This window comes from Corythoichthys intestinalis, unplaced genomic scaffold, assembly GCF_030265065.1.
Source record: "Corythoichthys intestinalis isolate RoL2023-P3 unplaced genomic scaffold, ASM3026506v1 HiC_scaffold_27, whole genome shotgun sequence".
Classification (NCBI taxonomy): Eukaryota; Metazoa; Chordata; class Actinopteri; order Syngnathiformes; family Syngnathidae; genus Corythoichthys; species Corythoichthys intestinalis.
Window position 1 is genome coordinate 3,607,926 of NW_026651596.1, and position 17,070 is coordinate 3,624,995.

Below are 17,070 nucleotides of genomic sequence, written 5' to 3' on the forward strand. Positions count from 1 at the left end.
TACCAGGGGCAAGCAAGTAATTTGCTGGGACTATTACAGAAAAGGCTTGGGAAAGCCTGTCTACCTACCAGGGGCAAGCAAGTAATTTGCTGGGACTAGTACAGAATAGGCTTGGGAAAGCCTGTCTACCTACCAGGGGCAAGCAAGTAATGTTTACGGGCTATTAGAGAATTGGCTTGGGAAGGCCTGTCTACCTACCATGGGCAAGCAAGTAATGTGCTGGGGCTATTCGAGAATTGGCTTGGGAAAGCCTGTCTACCTACAAGAGGCAAGCAAGTAATGTGCAGGGGCTATTAGAGAATTGGGTTGGGCTATAAGAGAATTGGTTTGGGAAGGCCTGTCTACCTACCAGGGGCAAGCAAGTAATTTGCTGGGGCTATTACAGAATAGGCTTGGGAAGGCCTGTCTACCTACCAGGGGCAAGCAAGTAATGTGATGGGGCTATTCTAGAATTGGCTTGGGCTATAAGAGAATTGGTTTGGGAAGGCCTATCTAACTACCAGGGGCAAGCAAGTAATTTGCTGGGGCTATTACAGAATAGGCTTGGGAAGGCCAGTCTACCTACCAGGGGCAAGCAAGTAATTTGCTGGGACTATAACAGAATAGGCTTGGGAAGGCCTGTCTACCTACCAGGGGCAAGCAAGTAATGTGCTGGGGCTATTCGAGAATTGGCTTGGGCTATAAGAGAATTGGTTTGGGAAGGCCTGTCTACCTACCAAGGGCAAGCAAGTAATGTGATGGGGCTATTCTAGAATTGGCTTGGGCTATAAGAGAATTGGTTTGGGAAGGCCTGTCTACCTACCAGGGGCAAGCAAGTAATTTGCTGGGGCTATTACAGAATAGGCTTGGGAAGGCCAGTCTACCTACCAGGGACAAGCAAGTAATTTGCTGGGACTATTACAGAATAGGCTTGGGAAGGCCTATCTACCTACCAGGGGCAAGCAAGTAATTTGCTGGGACTATTACAGAATAGGCTTGGGAAAGCCTGTCTACCTACCAGGGGCAAGCAAGTAATTTGCTGGGACTATTACAGAATAGGCTTGGGAAAGCCTGTCTACCTACAAGGGGCAAGCAAGTAATGTGCACGGGCTATTAGAGAATTGGCTTGGGCTATAAGAGAATTGGTTTGGGAAGGCCTGTCTACCTACCAGGGGCAAGCAAGTAATTTGCTGGGGCTATTACAGAATAGGCTTGGGAAGGCCTGTCTATCTACCAGGGGCAAGCAAGTAATGTGCTGGGGCTATTCGAGAATTGGCTTGTGCTATAAGAGAATTGGTTTGGGAAGGCCTGTCTACCTACCAGGGGCAAGCAAGTAATTTGCTGGGACTATTACAGAATGGCTTGGGAAGGCCTGTCTACCTACCAGGGGCAAGCAAGTCATGTGCAGGGGCTATTAGAGAATTGGCTTGGGAAGGCCTGTCTACCTACCAGGGACAAGCAAGTAATTTGCTGGGGCTATTACAGAATAGGCTTGTGCTATAAGAGAATTGGTTTGGGAAGGCCTGTCTACCTACCAGGGGCAAGCAAGTAATTTGCTGGGACTATTACAGAATAGGCTTGGGAAGGCCTGTCTACCTACCAGGGAGAAATAAGTCATGGGAAGAAGCGATGAGAGAATAGGCTTGGGAAGGCCAGTCTACCTACCAGGGGCAAGCAAGTAATGTGCAGGGGCTATTAGAGAATTGGCTTGGGAAGGCCTGTCTACCTACCAGGGGCAAGCAAGTAATTTGCTGGGACTATTACAGAATGGCTTGGGAAGGCCTGTCTACCTACCAGGGGCAAGCAAGTAATGTGCAGGGGCTATTAGAGAATTGGCTTGGGAAGGCCTGTCTACCTACCAGGGACAAGCAAGTAATTTGCTGGGGCTATTACAGAATAGGCTTGGGAAAGCCTGTCTACCTACCAGGGGCAAGCAAGTAATGTTTACGGGCTATTAGAGAATTGGCTTGGGAAGGCCTGTCTACCTACCAGGGGGCAGCAAGTAATTTGCTGGGACTATTACAGAATGGCTTGGGAAGGCCTGTCTACCTACCAGGGGCAAGCAAGTAATGTGCAGGGGCTATTAGAGAATTGGCTTGGGAAGGCCTGTCTACCTACCAGGGACAAGCAAGTAATTTGCTGGGGCTATTACAGAATAGGCTTGTGCTATAAGAGAATTGGTTTGGGAAGGCCTGTCTACCTACCAGGGGCAAGCAAGTAATTTGCTGGGACTATTACAGAATAGGCTTGGGAAGGCCTGTCTACCTACCAGGGAGGAATAAGTCATGGGCTGAGGCGATGAGAGAATAGGCTTGGGAAGGCCTATCTACCTACCAGGGGCAATCAAGTAATTTGCTGGGACTATTACAGAATAGGCTTGGGAAGGCCTGTCTACCTACCAGGGAGAAATAAGTCATGGGCTGAAGCGATGAGAGAATAGGCTTGGGAAGGCCGATCTACCTACCAGGGGCAAGCAAGTAATTTGCTGGGACTATTACAGAAAAGGCTTGGGAAAGCCTGTCTACCTACCAGGGGCAAGCAAGTAATTTGCTGGGACTAGTACAGAATAGGCTTGGGAAAGCCTGTCTACCTACCAGGGGCAAGCAAGTAATGTTTACGGGCTATTAGAGAATTGGCTTGGGAAGGCCTGTCTACCTACCATGGGCAAGCAAGTAATGTGCTGGGGCTATTCGAGAATTGGCTTGGGAAAGCCTGTCTACCTACAAGGGGCAAGCAAGTAATGTGCAGGGGCTATTAGAGAATTGGCTTGGGCTATAAGAGAATTGGTTTGGGAAGGCCTGTCTACCTACCAGGGGCAAGCAAGTAATTTGCTGGGGCTATTACAGAATAGGCTTGGGAAGGCCTGTCTACCTACCAGGGGCAAGCAAGTAATGTGATGGGGCTATTCTAGAATTGGCTTGGGCTATAAGAGAATTGGTTTGGGAAGGCCTATCTAACTACCAGGGGCAAGCAAGTAATTTGCTGGGGCTATTACAGAATAGGCTTGGGAAGGCCAGTCTACCTACCAGGGGCAAGCAAGTAATTTGCTGGGACTATAACAGAATAGGCTTGGGAAGGCCTGTCTACCTACCAGGGGCAAGCAAGTAATGTGCTGGGGCTATTCGAGAATTGGCTTGGGCTATAAGAGAATTGGTTTGGGAAGGCCTGTCTACCTACCAGGGGCAAGCAAGTATTTTGCTGGGACTATTACAGAATGGCTTGGGAAGGCCTGTCTACCTACCAGGGGCAAGCAAGTCATGTGCAGGGGCTATTAGAGAATTGGCTTGGGAAGGCCTGTCTACCTACCAGGGACAAGCAAGTAATTTGCTGGGGCTATTACAGAATAGGCTTGTGCTATAAGAGAATTGGTTTGGGAAGGCCTGTCTACCTACCAGGGGCAAGCAAGTAATTTGCTGGGACTATTACAGAATAGGCTTGGGAAGGCCTGTCTACCTACCAGGGAGAAATAAGTCATGGGAAGAAGCGATGAGAGAATAGGCTTGGGAAGGCCAGTCTACCTACCAGGGGCAAGCAAGTAATGTGCAGGGGCTATTAGAGAATTGGCTTGGGAAGGCCTGTCTACCTACCAGGGGCAAGCAAGTAATTTACTGGGACTATTACAGAATGGCTTGGGAAGGCCTGTCTACCTACCAGGGGCAAGCAAGTAATGTGCAGGGGCTATTAGAGAATTGGCTTGGGAAGGCCTGTCTACCTACCAGGGACAAGCAAGTAATTTGCTGGGGCTATTACAGAATAGGCTTGGGAAAGCCTGTCTACCTACCAGGGATAAGCAAGTAATGTTTACGGGCTATTAGAGAATTGGCTTGGGAAGGCCTGTCTACCTACCAGGGGCAAGCAAGTAATTTGCTGGGACTATTACAGAATGGCTTGGGAAGGCCTGTCTACCTACCAGGGGCAAGCAAGTAATGTGCAGGGGCTATTAGAGAATTGGCTTGGGAAGGCCTGTCTACCTACCAGGGACAAGCAAGTAATTTGCTGGGGCTATTACAGAATAGGCTTGTGCTATAAGAGAATTGGTTTGGGAAGGCCTGTCTACCTACCAGGGGCAAGCAAGTAATTTGCTGGGACTATTACAGAATAGGCTTGGGAAGGCCTGTCTACCTACCAGGGAGGAATAAGTCATGGGCTGAGGCGATGAGAGAATAGGCTTGGGAAGGCCTATCTACCTACCAGGGGCAATCAAGTAATTTGCTGGGACTATTACAGAATAGGCTTGGGAAGGCCTGTCTACCTACCAGGGAGAAATAAGTCATGGGCTGAAGCGATGAGAGAATAGGCTTGGGAAGGCCGATCTACCTACCAGGGGCAAGCAAGTAATTTGCTGGGACTAGTACAGAATAGGCTTGGGAAAGCCTGTCTACCTACCAGGGGCAAGCAAGTAATGTTCACGGGCTATTAGAGAATTGGCTTGGGAAGGCCTGTCTACCTACCATGGGCAAGCAAGTAATGTGCTGGGGCTATTCGAGAATTGGCTTGGGAAAGCCTGTCTACCTACAAGGGGCAAGCAAGTAATGTGCACGGGCTATTAGAGAATTGGCTTGGGCTATAAGAGAATTGGTTTGGGAAGGCCTGTCTACCTACCAGGGGCAAGCAAGTAATTTGCTGGGGCTATTACAGAATAGGCTTGGGAAGGCCTGTCTACCTACCAGGGGCAAGCAAGTAATTTGCTGGGACTATTACAGAATAGGCTTGGGAAAGCCTGTCTACCTACAAGGGGCAAGCAAGTAATGTGCACGGGCTATTAGAGAATTGGCTTGGGCTATAAGAGAATTGGTTTGGGAAGGCCTGTCTTCCTACCAGGGTCAAGCAAGTAATGTGATGGGGCTATTCTAGAACTGGCTTGGGCTATTAGAGAATTGGTTTGGGAAGGCCTGTCTACCTACTAGGGGCAAGCAAGTAATTTGCTGGGGCTATTACAGAATAGGCTTGGGAAGGCCAGTCTACCTACCAGGGACAAGCAAGTAATTTGCTGGGACTATTACAGAATAGGCTTGGGAAGGCCTGTCTACCTACCAGGGAGAAATAAGTCATGGGCTGAAGCGATGAGAGAATAGGCTTGGGAAGGCCTATCTACCTACCAGGGGCAAGCAAGTAATTTGCTGGGACTATTACAGAATAGGCTTGGGAAAGCCTGTCTACCTACCAGGGGCAAGCAAGTAATTTGCTGGGACTATTACAGAATAGGCTTGGGAAAGCCTGTCTACCTACCAGGGGCAAGCAAGTAATGTGCACGGGCTATTAGAGAATTGGCTTGGGAAGGCCTGTCTACCTACCAGGGGCAAGCAAGTAATGTGCAGGGGCTATTAGAGAATTGGGTTGGGCTATAAGAGAATTGGTTTGGGAAGGCCTGTCTACCTACCAGGGGCAAGCAAGTAATTTGCTGGGGCTATTACAGAATAGGCTTGGGAAGGTCTGTCTACCTACCAGGGGCAAGCAAGTAATGTGATGGGGCTATTCTAGAATTGGCTTGGGCTATAAGAGAATTGGTTTGGGAAGGCCTATCTAACTACCAGGGGCAAGCAAGTAATTTGCTGGGGCTATTACAGAATAGGCTTGGGAAGGCCAGTCTACCTACCAGGGGCAAGCAAGTAATTTGCTGGGACTATTACAGAATAGGCTTGGGAAGGCCAGTCTACCTACCAGGGGCAAGCAAGTAATTTGCTGGGACTATTACAGAATAGGCTTGGGAAAGCCTGTCTACCTACCAGGGGCAAGCAAGTAATTTGCTGGGACTATTACAGAATGGCTTGGGAAGGCCTGTGTACCTACCAGGGAGAAATAAGTCATGGGAAGAAGCGATGAGAGAATAGGCTTGGGAAGGCCAGTCTACCTACCAGGGGCAAGCAAGTAATGTGCAGGGGCTATTAGAGAATTGGCTTGGGAAGGCCTGTCTACCTACCAGGGGCAAGCAAGTAATGTGCTGGGGCTATTCGAGAATTGGCTTGGGCTATAAGAGAATTGGTTTGGGAAGGCCTGTCTACCTACCAGGGGCAAGCAAGTAATGTGATGGGGCTATTATAGAATTGGCTTGGGCTATAAGAGAATTGGTTTGGGAAGGCCTGTCTACCTACCAGGGGCAAGCAAGTAATGTGCAGGGGCTATTAGAGAATTGGCTTGGGAAGGCCTATCTACCTACCAGGGGCAAGCAAGTAATTTGCTGGGACTATTACAGAATAGTCTTGGGAAAGCCTGTCTACCTACCAGGGGCAAGCAAGTAATTTGCTGGGGCTATTACAGAATAGGCTTGGGAAGGCCAGTCTACCTACAAGGGACAAGCAAGTAATTTGCTGGGGCTATTACAGAATAGGCTTGTGCTATAAGAGAATTGGTTTGGGAAGGCCTGTCTATCTACCAGGGGCAATCAAGTAATTTGCTGGGACTATTACAGAATAGGCTTGGGAAGGCCTGTCTACCTACCAGGGAGAAATAAGTCATGGGCTGAAGCGATGAGAGAATAGGCTTGGGAAGGCCTATCTACCTACCAGGGGGAAGCAAGTAATTTGCTGGGACTATTACAGAAAAGGCTTGGGAAAGCCTGTCTACCTACCAGGGGCAAGCAAGTAATTTGCTGGGACTAGTACAGAATAGGCTTGGGAAAGCCTGTCTACCTAACAGGGGCAAGCAAGTAATGTTTATGGGCTATTAGAGAATTGGCTTGGGAAGGCCTGTCTACCTACCAGGGGCAAGCAAGTAATGTGCTGGGGCTATTCGAGAATTGGCTTGGGCTATAAGAGAATTGGTTTGGGAAGCCTGTCTACCTACCAAGGGCAAGCAAGTAATGTGATGGGGCTATTCTAGAATTGGCTTGGGCTATAAGAGAATTGGTTTGGGAAGGTCTGTCTACCTACCAGGGGCAAGCAAGTAATTTGCTGGGGCTATTACAGAATAGGCTTGGGAAGGCCAGTCTACCTACCAGGGACAAGCAAGTAATTTGCTGGGACTAATACAGAATAGGCTTGGGAAAGCCTGTCTACCTACCAGGGGCAAGCAAGTAATGTTTACGGGCTATTAGAGAATTGGCTTGGGAAGGCCTGTCTACCTACCAGGGGCAAGCAAGTAATTTGCTGGGACTATTACAGAATGGCTTGGGAAGGCCTGTCTACCTACCAGGGGCAAGCAAGTAATGTGCAGGGGCTATTAGAGAATTGGCTTGGGAAGGCCTGTCTACCTACCAGGGACAAGCAAGTAATTTGCTGGGGCTATTACAGAATAGGCTTGTGCTATAAGAGAATTGGTTTGGGAAGGCCTGTCTACCTACCAGGGGCAAGCAAGTAATTTGCTGGGACTATTACAGAATAGGCTTGGGAAGGCCTGTCTACCTACCAGGGAGGAATAAGTCATGGGCTGAGGCGATGAGAGAATAGGCTTGGGAAGGCCTATCTACCTACCAGGGGCAATCAAGTAATTTGCTGGGACTATTACAGAATAGGCTTGGGAAGGCCTGTCTACCTACCAGGGAGAAATAAGTCATGGGCTGAAGCGATGAGAGAATAGGCTTGGGAAGGCCGATCTACCTACCAGGGGCAAGCAAGTAATTTGCTGGGACTATTACAGAAAAGGCTTGGGAAAGCCTGTCTACCTACCAGGGGCAAGCAAGTAATTTGCTGGGACTAGTACAGAATAGGCTTGGGAAAGCCTGTCTACCTACCAGGGGCAAGCAAGTAATGTTTACGGGCTATTAGAGAATTGGCTTGGGAAGGCCTGTCTACCTACCATGGGCAAGCAAGTAATGTGCTGGGGCTATTCGAGAATTGGCTTGGGAAAGCCTGTCTACCTACAAGGGGCAAGCAAGTAATGTGCACGGGCTATTAGAGAATTGGCTTGGGCTATAAGAGAATTGGTTTGGGAAGGCCTGTCTACCTACCAGGGGCAAGCAAGTAATTTGCTGGGGCTATTACAGAATAGGCTTGGGAAGGCCTGTCTACCTACCAGGGGCAAGCAAGTAATTTGCTGGGACTATTACAGAATAGGCTTGGGAAAGCCTGTCTACCTACAAGGGGCAAGCAAGTAATGTGCACGGGCTATTAGAGAATTGGCTTGGGCTATAAGAGATATGGTTTGGGAAGGCCTGTCTTCCTACCAGGGTCAAGCAAGTAATGTGATGGGGCTATTCTAGAACTGGCTTGGGCTATTAGAGAATTGGTTTGGGAAGGCCTGTCTACCTACTAGGGGCAAGCAAGTAATTTGCTGGGGCTATTACAGAATAGGCTTGGGAAGGCCAGTCTACCTACCAGGGACAAGCAAGTAATTTGCTGGGACTATTACAGAATAGGCTTGGGAAGGCCTGTCTACCTACCAGGGAGAAATAAGTCATGGGCTGAAGCGATGAGAGAATAGGCTTGGGAAGGCCTATCTACCTACCAGGGGCAAGCAAGTAATTTGCTGGGACTATTACAGAATAGGCTTGGGAAAGCCTGTCTACCTACCAGGGGCAAGCAAGTAATTTGCTGGGACTATTACAGAATAGGCTTGGGAAAGCCTGTCTACCTACCAGGGGCAAGCAAGTAATGTGCACGGGCTATTAGAGAATTGGCTTGGGAAGGCCTGTCTACCTACCAGGGGCAAGCAAGTAATGTGCAGGGGCTATTAGAGAATTGGGTTGGGCTATAAGAGAATTGGTTTGGGAAGGCCTGTCTACCTACCAGGGGCAAGCAAGTAATTTGCTGGGGCTATTACAGAATAGGCTTGGGAAGGCCTGTCTACCTACCAGGGGCAAGCAAGTAATGTGATGGGGCTATTCTAGAATTGGCTTGGGCTATAAGAGAATTGGTTTGGGAAGGCCTATCTAACTACCAGGGGCAAGCAAGTAATTTGCTGGGGCTATTACAGAATAGGCTTGGGAAGGCCAGTCTACCTACCAGGGGCAAGCAAGTAATTTGCTGGGACTATTACAGAATAGGCTTGGGAAGGCCAGTCTACCTACCAGGGGCAAGCAAGTAATTTGCTGGGACTATTACAGAATAGGCTTGGGAAAGCCTGTCTACCTACCAGGGGCAAGCAAGTAATTTGCTGGGACTATTACAGAATGGCTTGGGAAGGCCTGTGTACCTACCAGGGAGAAATAAGTCATGGGAAGAAGCGATGAGAGAATAGGCTTGGGAAGGCCAGTCTACCTACCAGGGGCAAGCAAGTAATGTGCAGGGGCTATTAGAGAATTGGCTTTGGAAGGCCTACCTACCTACCAGGGGCAAGCAAATAATGTGTTGGGGCTATTCGAGAATTGGCTTGGGCTATAAGAGAATTGGTTTGGGAAGGCCTGTCTACCTACCAGGGGCAAGCAAGTAATTTGCTGGGACTATTACAGAATAGGCTTGGGAAGGCCTGTCTAGCTACCAGGGAGAAATAAGTCATGGGCTGAGGCGATGAGAGAATAGGCTTGGGAAGGCCTATTACCTACCAGGGGCAAGCAAGTAATTTGCTGGGACTATTACAGAATAGGCTTGGGAAGGCCTGTCTACCTACCAGGGGCAAGCAAGTAATGTGCAGGGGCTATTAGAGCATTGTCTTGGGAAAGAAGATAATTGGTTCGGGAAGGCCAGTCGACATACCAGGGATAAGTAAGTCATGGGCTGAGGCAATGAGAGAATAGGCTTGGGAAGGGCAGTCTACCTACCAGGGACAAGCAAGTAATTTGCTGGGACTATTACAGAATAGGCTTGGGAAAGCCTGTCTACCTACCAGGGGCAAGCAAGTAATGTGCAGGGGCTATTAGAGAATTGGCTTGGGAAGGCCTGTCTACCTACCAGGGGCAAGCAAGTAATTTGCTGGGGCTATTACAGAATAGGCTTGGGAAGGCCAGTCTACCTACCAGGGAGAAGCAAGTAATTTGCTGGGACTATTACAGAATAGGCTTGGGAAGGCCTGTCTACCTACCAGGGAGAAATAAGTCATGGGCTGAGGCGATGAGAGAATTGGCTTGGGAAGGCCTGTCTACCTACCAGGGGCAAGCAAGTAATTTGCTGGTGCTATTACAGAATTGGCATGGGAAGGCCTGTCTACCTACCAGGGACAAGCAAGTAATTTGCTGGGACTATTACAGAATAGGCTTGGGAAGGCCTGTCTACCTACCAGGGGCAAGCAAGTAATTTGCTGGGGCTATTACAAAATAGGCTTGGGAAAGCCTGTCTACCTACCAGGGGCAAGCAAGTAATGTGCAGGGGCTATTAGAGAATTGGCTTGGGAAGGCCTACGTACCTACCAGGGGCAAGCAAGTAATTTGCTGGGACTATTACAGAATGGCTTGGGAAGGCCTGTGTACCTACCAGGGAGAAATAAGTCATGGGAAGAAGCGATGAGAGAATAGGCTTGGGAAGGCCAGTCTACCTACCAGGGGCAAGCAAGTAATGTGCAGGGGCTATTAGAGAATTGGCTTGGGAAGGCCTATCTACCTACCAGGGGCAAGCAAGTAATTTGCTGGGACTATTACAGAATAGTCTTGGGAAAGCCTGTCTACCTACCAGGGGCAAGCAAGTAAAGTGCAGGGGCTATTAGAGAATTGGCTTGGGAAGGCCTGTCTACCTACCAGGGGCAAGCAAGTAATGTGCTGGGGCTATTCGAGAATTGGCTTGGGCTATAAGAGAATTGGTTTGGGAAGGCCTGTCTACCTACCAGGGGCAAGCAAGTAATTTGCTGGGACTATTACAGAATAGTCTTGGGAAAGCCTGTCTACCTACCAGGGGCAAGCAAGTAATGTGCAGGGGCTATTAGAGAATTGGCTTGGGAAGGCCTGTCTACCTACCAGGGGCAAGCAAGTAATGTGCTGGGGCTATTCGAGAATTGGCTTGGGCTATAAGAGAATTGGTTTGGGAAGGCCTGTCTACCTACCAGGGGCAAGCAAGTAATGTGATGGGGCTATTCTAGAATTGGCTTGGGCTATAAGAGAATTGGTTTGGGAAGGCCTGTCTACCTACCAGGGGCAAGCAAGTAATGTGCAGGGGCTATTAGAGAATTGGCTTGGGAAGGCCTATCTACCTACCAGGGGCAAGCAAGTAATTTGCTGGGACTATTACAGAATAGTCTTGGGAAAGCCTGTCTACCTACCAGGGGCAAGCAAGTAATTTGCTGGGGCTATTACAGAATAGGCTTGGGAAGGCCAGTCTACCTACAAGGGACAAGCAAGTAATTTGCTGGGGCTATTACAGAATAGGCTTGTGCTATAAGAGAATTGGTTTGGGAAGGCCTGTCTATCTACCAGGGGCAATCAAGTAATTTGCTGGGACTATTACAGAATAGGCTTGGGAAGGCCTGTCTACCTACCAGGGAGAAATAAGTCATGGGCTGAAGCGATGAGAGAATAGGCTTGGGAAGGCCTATCTACCTACCAGGGGGAAGCAAGTAATTTCCTGGGACTATTACAGAAAAGGCTTGGGAAAGCCTGTCTACCTACCAGGGGCAAGCAAGTAATTTGCTGGGACTAGTACAGAATAGGCTTGGGAAAGCCTGTCTACCTAACAGGGGCAAGCAAGTAATGTTTATGGGCTATTAGAGAATTGGCTTGGGAAGGCCTGTCTACCTACCAGGGGCAAGCAAGTAATGTGCTGGGGCTATTCGAGAATTGGCTTGGGCTATAAGAGAATTGGTTTGGGAAGCCTGTCTACCTACCAAGGGCAAGCAAGTAATGTGATGGGGCTATTCTAGAATTGGCTTGGGCTATAAGAGAATTGGTTTGGGAAGGTCTGTCTACCTACCAGGGGCAAGCAAGTAATTTGCTGGGGCTATTACAGAATAGGCTTGGGAAGGCCAGTCTACCTACCAGGGACAAGCAAGTAATTTGCTGGGACTAATACAGAATAGGCTTGGGAAAGCCTGTCTACCTACCAGGGGCAAGCAAGTAATGTTTACGGGCTATTAGAGAATTGGCTTGGGAAGGCCTGTCTACCTACCAGGGGCAAGCAAGTAATTTGCTGGGACTATTACAGAATGGCTTGGGAAGGCCTGTCTACCTACCAGGGGCAAGCAAGTAATGTGCAGGGGCTATTAGAGAATTGGCTTGGGAAGGCCTGTCTACCTACCAGGGACAAGCAAGTAATTTGCTGGGGCTATTACAGAATAGGCTTGTGCTATAAGAGAATTGGTTTGGGAAGGCCTGTCTACCTACCAGGGGCAAGCAAGTAATTTGCTGGGACTATTACAGAATAGGCTTGGGAAGGCCTGTCTACCTACCAGGGAGGAATAAGTCATGGGCTGAGGCGATGAGAGAATAGGCTTGGGAAGGCCTATCTACCTACCAGGGGCAATCAAGTAATTTGCTGGGACTATTACAGAATAGGCTTGGGAAGGCCTGTCTACCTACCAGGGAGAAATAAGTCATGGGCTGAAGCGATGAGAGAATAGGCTTGGGAAGGCCGATCTACCTACCAGGGGCAAGCAAGTAATTTGCTGGGACTATTACAGAAAAGGCTTGGGAAAGCCTGTCTACCTACCAGGGGCAAGCAAGTAATTTGCTGGGACTAGTACAGAATAGGCTTGGGAAAGCCTGTCTACCTACCAGGGGCAAGCAAGTAATGTTTACGGGCTATTAGAGAATTGGCTTGGGAAGGCCTGTCTACCTACCATGGGCAAGCAAGTAATGTGCTGGGGCTATTCGAGAATTGGCTTGGGAAAGCCTGTCTACCTACAAGGGGCAAGCAAGTAATGTGCACGGGCTATTAGAGAATTGGCTTGGGCTATAAGAGAATTGGTTTGGGAAGGCCTGTCTACCTACCAGGGGCAAGCAAGTAATTTGCTGGGGCTATTACAGAATAGGCTTGGGAAGGCCTGTCTACCTACCAGGGGCAAGCAAGTAATTTGCTGGGACTATTACAGAATAGGCTTGGGAAAGCCTGTCTACCTACAAGGGGCAAGCAAGTAATGTGCACGGGCTATTAGAGAATTGGCTTGGGCTATAAGAGATATGGTTTGGGAAGGCCTGTCTTCCTACCAGGGTCAAGCAAGTAATGTGATGGGGCTATTCTAGAACTGGCTTGGGCTATTAGAGAATTGGTTTGGGAAGGCCTGTCTACCTACTAGGGGCAAGCAAGTAATTTGCTGGGGCTATTACAGAATAGGCTTGGGAAGGCCAGTCTACCTACCAGGGACAAGCAAGTAATTTGCTGGGACTATTACAGAATAGGCTTGGGAAGGCCTGTCTACCTACCAGGGAGAAATAAGTCATGGGCTGAAGCGATGAGAGAATAGGCTTGGGAAGGCCTATCTACCTACCAGGGGCAAGCAAGTAATTTGCTGGGACTATTACAGAATAGGCTTGGGAAAGCCTGTCTACCTACCAGGGGCAAGCAAGTAATTTGCTGGGACTATTACAGAATAGGCTTGGGAAAGCCTGTCTACCTACCAGGGGCAAGCAAGTAATGTGCACGGGCTATTAGAGAATTGGCTTGGGAAGGCCTGTCTACCTACCAGGGGCAAGCAAGTAATGTGCAGGGGCTATTAGAGAATTGGGTTGGGCTATAAGAGAATTGGTTTGGGAAGGCCTGTCTACCTACCAGGGGCAAGCAAGTAATTTGCTGGGGCTATTACAGAATAGGCTTGGGAAGGCCTGTCTACCTACCAGGGGCAAGCAAGTAATGTGATGGGGCTATTCTAGAATTGGCTTGGGCTATAAGAGAATTGGTTTGGGAAGGCCTATCTAACTACCAGGGGCAAGCAAGTAATTTGCTGGGGCTATTACAGAATAGGCTTGGGAAGGCCAGTCTACCTACCAGGGGCAAGCAAGTAATTTGCTGGGACTATTACAGAATAGGCTTGGGAAGGCCAGTCTACCTACCAGGGGCAAGCAAGTAATTTGCTGGGACTATTACAGAATAGGCTTGGGAAAGCCTGTCTACCTACCAGGGGCAAGCAAGTAATTTGCTGGGACTATTACAGAATGGCTTGGGAAGGCCTGTGTACCTACCAGGGAGAAATAAGTCATGGGAAGAAGCGATGAGAGAATAGGCTTGGGAAGGCCAGTCTACCTACCAGGGGCAAGCAAGTAATGTGCAGGGGCTATTAGAGAATTGGCTTTGGAAGGCCTACCTACCTACCAGGGGCAAGCAAATAATGTGTTGGGGCTATTCGAGAATTGGCTTGGGCTATAAGAGAATTGGTTTGGGAAGGCCTGTCTACCTACCAGGGGCAAGCAAGTAATTTGCTGGGACTATTACAGAATAGGCTTGGGAAGGCCTGTCTAGCTACCAGGGAGAAATAAGTCATGGGCTGAGGCGATGAGAGAATAGGCTTGGGAAGGCCTATTACCTACCAGGGGCAAGCAAGTAATTTGCTGGGACTATTACAGAATAGGCTTGGGAAGGCCTGTCTACCTACCAGGGGCAAGCAAGTAATGTGCAGGGGCTATTAGAGCATTGTCTTGGGAAAGAAGATAATTGGTTCGGGAAGGCCAGTCGACATACCAGGGATAAGTAAGTCATGGGCTGAGGCAATGAGAGAATAGGCTTGGGAAGGGCAGTCTACCTACCAGGGACAAGCAAGTAATTTGCTGGGACTATTACAGAATAGGCTTGGGAAAGCCTGTCTACCTACCAGGGGCAAGCAAGTAATGTGCAGGGGCTATTAGAGAATTGGCTTGGGAAGGCCTGTCTACCTACCAGGGGCAAGCAAGTAATTTGCTGGGGCTATTACAGAATAGGCTTGGGAAGGCCAGTCTACCTACCAGGGAGAAGCAAGTAATTTGCTGGGACTATTACAGAATAGGCTTGGGAAGGCCTGTCTACCTACCAGGGAGAAATAAGTCATGGGCTGAGGCGATGAGAGAATTGGCTTGGGAAGGCCTGTCTACCTACCAGGGGCAAGCAAGTAATTTGCTGGTGCTATTACAGAATTGGCATGGGAAGGCCTGTCTACCTACCAGGGACAAGCAAGTAATTTGCTGGGACTATTACAGAATAGGCTTGGGAAGGCCTGTCTACCTACCAGGGGCAAGCAAGTAATTTGCTGGGGCTATTACAAAATAGGCTTGGGAAAGCCTGTCTACCTACCAGGGGCAAGCAAGTAATGTGCAGGGGCTATTAGAGAATTGGCTTGGGAAGGCCTACGTACCTACCAGGGGCAAGCAAGTAATTTGCTGGGACTATTACAGAATGGCTTGGGAAGGCCTGTGTACCTACCAGGGAGAAATAAGTCATGGGAAGAAGCGATGAGAGAATAGGCTTGGGAAGGCCAGTCTACCTACCAGGGGCAAGCAAGTAATGTGCAGGGGCTATTAGAGAATTGGCTTGGGAAGGCCTATCTACCTACCAGGGGCAAGCAAGTAATTTGCTGGGACTATTACAGAATAGTCTTGGGAAAGCCTGTCTACCTACCAGGGGCAAGCAAGTAAAGTGCAGGGGCTATTAGAGAATTGGCTTGGGAAGGCCTGTCTACCTACCAGGGGCAAGCAAGTAATGTGCTGGGGCTATTCGAGAATTGGCTTTGGAAGGCCTACCTACCTACCAGGGGCAAGCAAATAATGTGTTGGGGCTATTCGAGAATTGGCTTGGGCTATAAGAGAATTGGTTTGGGAAGGCCTGTCTACCTACCAGGGGCAAGCAAGTAATTTGCTGGGACTATTACAGAATAGGCTTGGGAAGGCCTGTCTAGCTACCAGGGAGAAATAAGTCATGGGCTGAGGCGATGAGAGAATAGGCTTGGGAAGGCCTATTACCTACCAGGGGCAAGCAAGTAATTTGCTGGGACTATTACAGAATAGGCTTGGGAAGGCCTGTCTACCTACCAGGGGCAAGCAAGTAATGTGCAGGGGCTATTAGAGCATTGTCTTGGGAAAGAAGATAATTGGTTCGGGAAGGCCAGTCGACATACCAGGGATAAGTAAGTCATGGGCTGAGGCAATGAGAGAATAGGCTTGGGAAGGGCAGTCTACCTACCAGGGACAAGCAAGTAATTTGCTGGGACTATTACAGAATAGGCTTGGGAAAGCCTGTCTACCTACCAGGGGCAAGCAAGTAATGTGCAGGGGCTATTAGAGAATTGGCTTGGGAAGGCCTGTCTACCTACCAGGGGCAAGCAAGTAATTTGCTGGGGCTATTACAGAATAGGCTTGGGAAGGCCAGTCTACCTACCAGGGAGAAGCAAGTAATTTGCTGGGACTATTACAGAATAGGCTTGGGAAGGCCTGTCTACCTACCAGGGAGAAATAAGTCATGGGCTGAGGCGATGAGAGAATTGGCTTGGGAAGGCCTGTCTACCTACCAGGGGCAAGCAAGTAATTTGCTGGTGCTATTACAGAATTGGCATGGGAAGGCCTGTCTACCTACCAGGGACAAGCAAGTAATTTGCTGGGACTATTACAGAATAGGCTTGGGAAGGCCTGTCTACCTACCAGGGGCAAGCAAGTAATTTGCTGGGGCTATTACAAAATAGGCTTGGGAAAGCCTGTCTACCTACCAGGGGCAAGCAAGTAATGTGCAGGGGCTATTAGAGAATTGGCTTGGGAAGGCCTACGTACCTACCAGGGGCAAGCAAGTAATTTGCTGGGACTATTACAGAATGGCTTGGGAAGGCCTGTGTACCTACCAGGGAGAAATAAGTCATGGGAAGAAGCGATGAGAGAATAGGCTTGGGAAGGCCAGTCTACCTACCAGGGGCAAGCAAGTAATGTGCAGGGGCTATTAGAGAATTGGCTTGGGAAGGCCTATCTACCTACCAGGGGCAAGCAAGTAATTTGCTGGGACTATTACAGAATAGTCTTGGGAAAGCCTGTCTACCTACCAGGGGCAAGCAAGTAAAGTGCAGGGGCTATTAGAGAATTGGCTTGGGAAGGCCTGTCTACCTACCAGGGGCAAGCAAGTAATGTGCTGGGGCTATTCGAGAATTGGCTTGGGCTATAAGAGAATTGGTTTGGGAAGGCCTGTCTACCTACCAGGGGCAAGCAAGTAATTTGCTGGGACTATTACAGAATAGTCTTGGGAAAGCCTGTCTACCTACCAGGGGCAAGCAAGTAATGTGCAGGGGCTATTAGAGAATTGGCTTGGGAAGGCCTGTCTACCTACCAGGGGCAAGCAAGTAATGTGCTGGGGCTATTCGAGAATTGGCTTGGGCTATAAGAGAATTGGTTTGGGAAGGCCTGTCTACCTACCA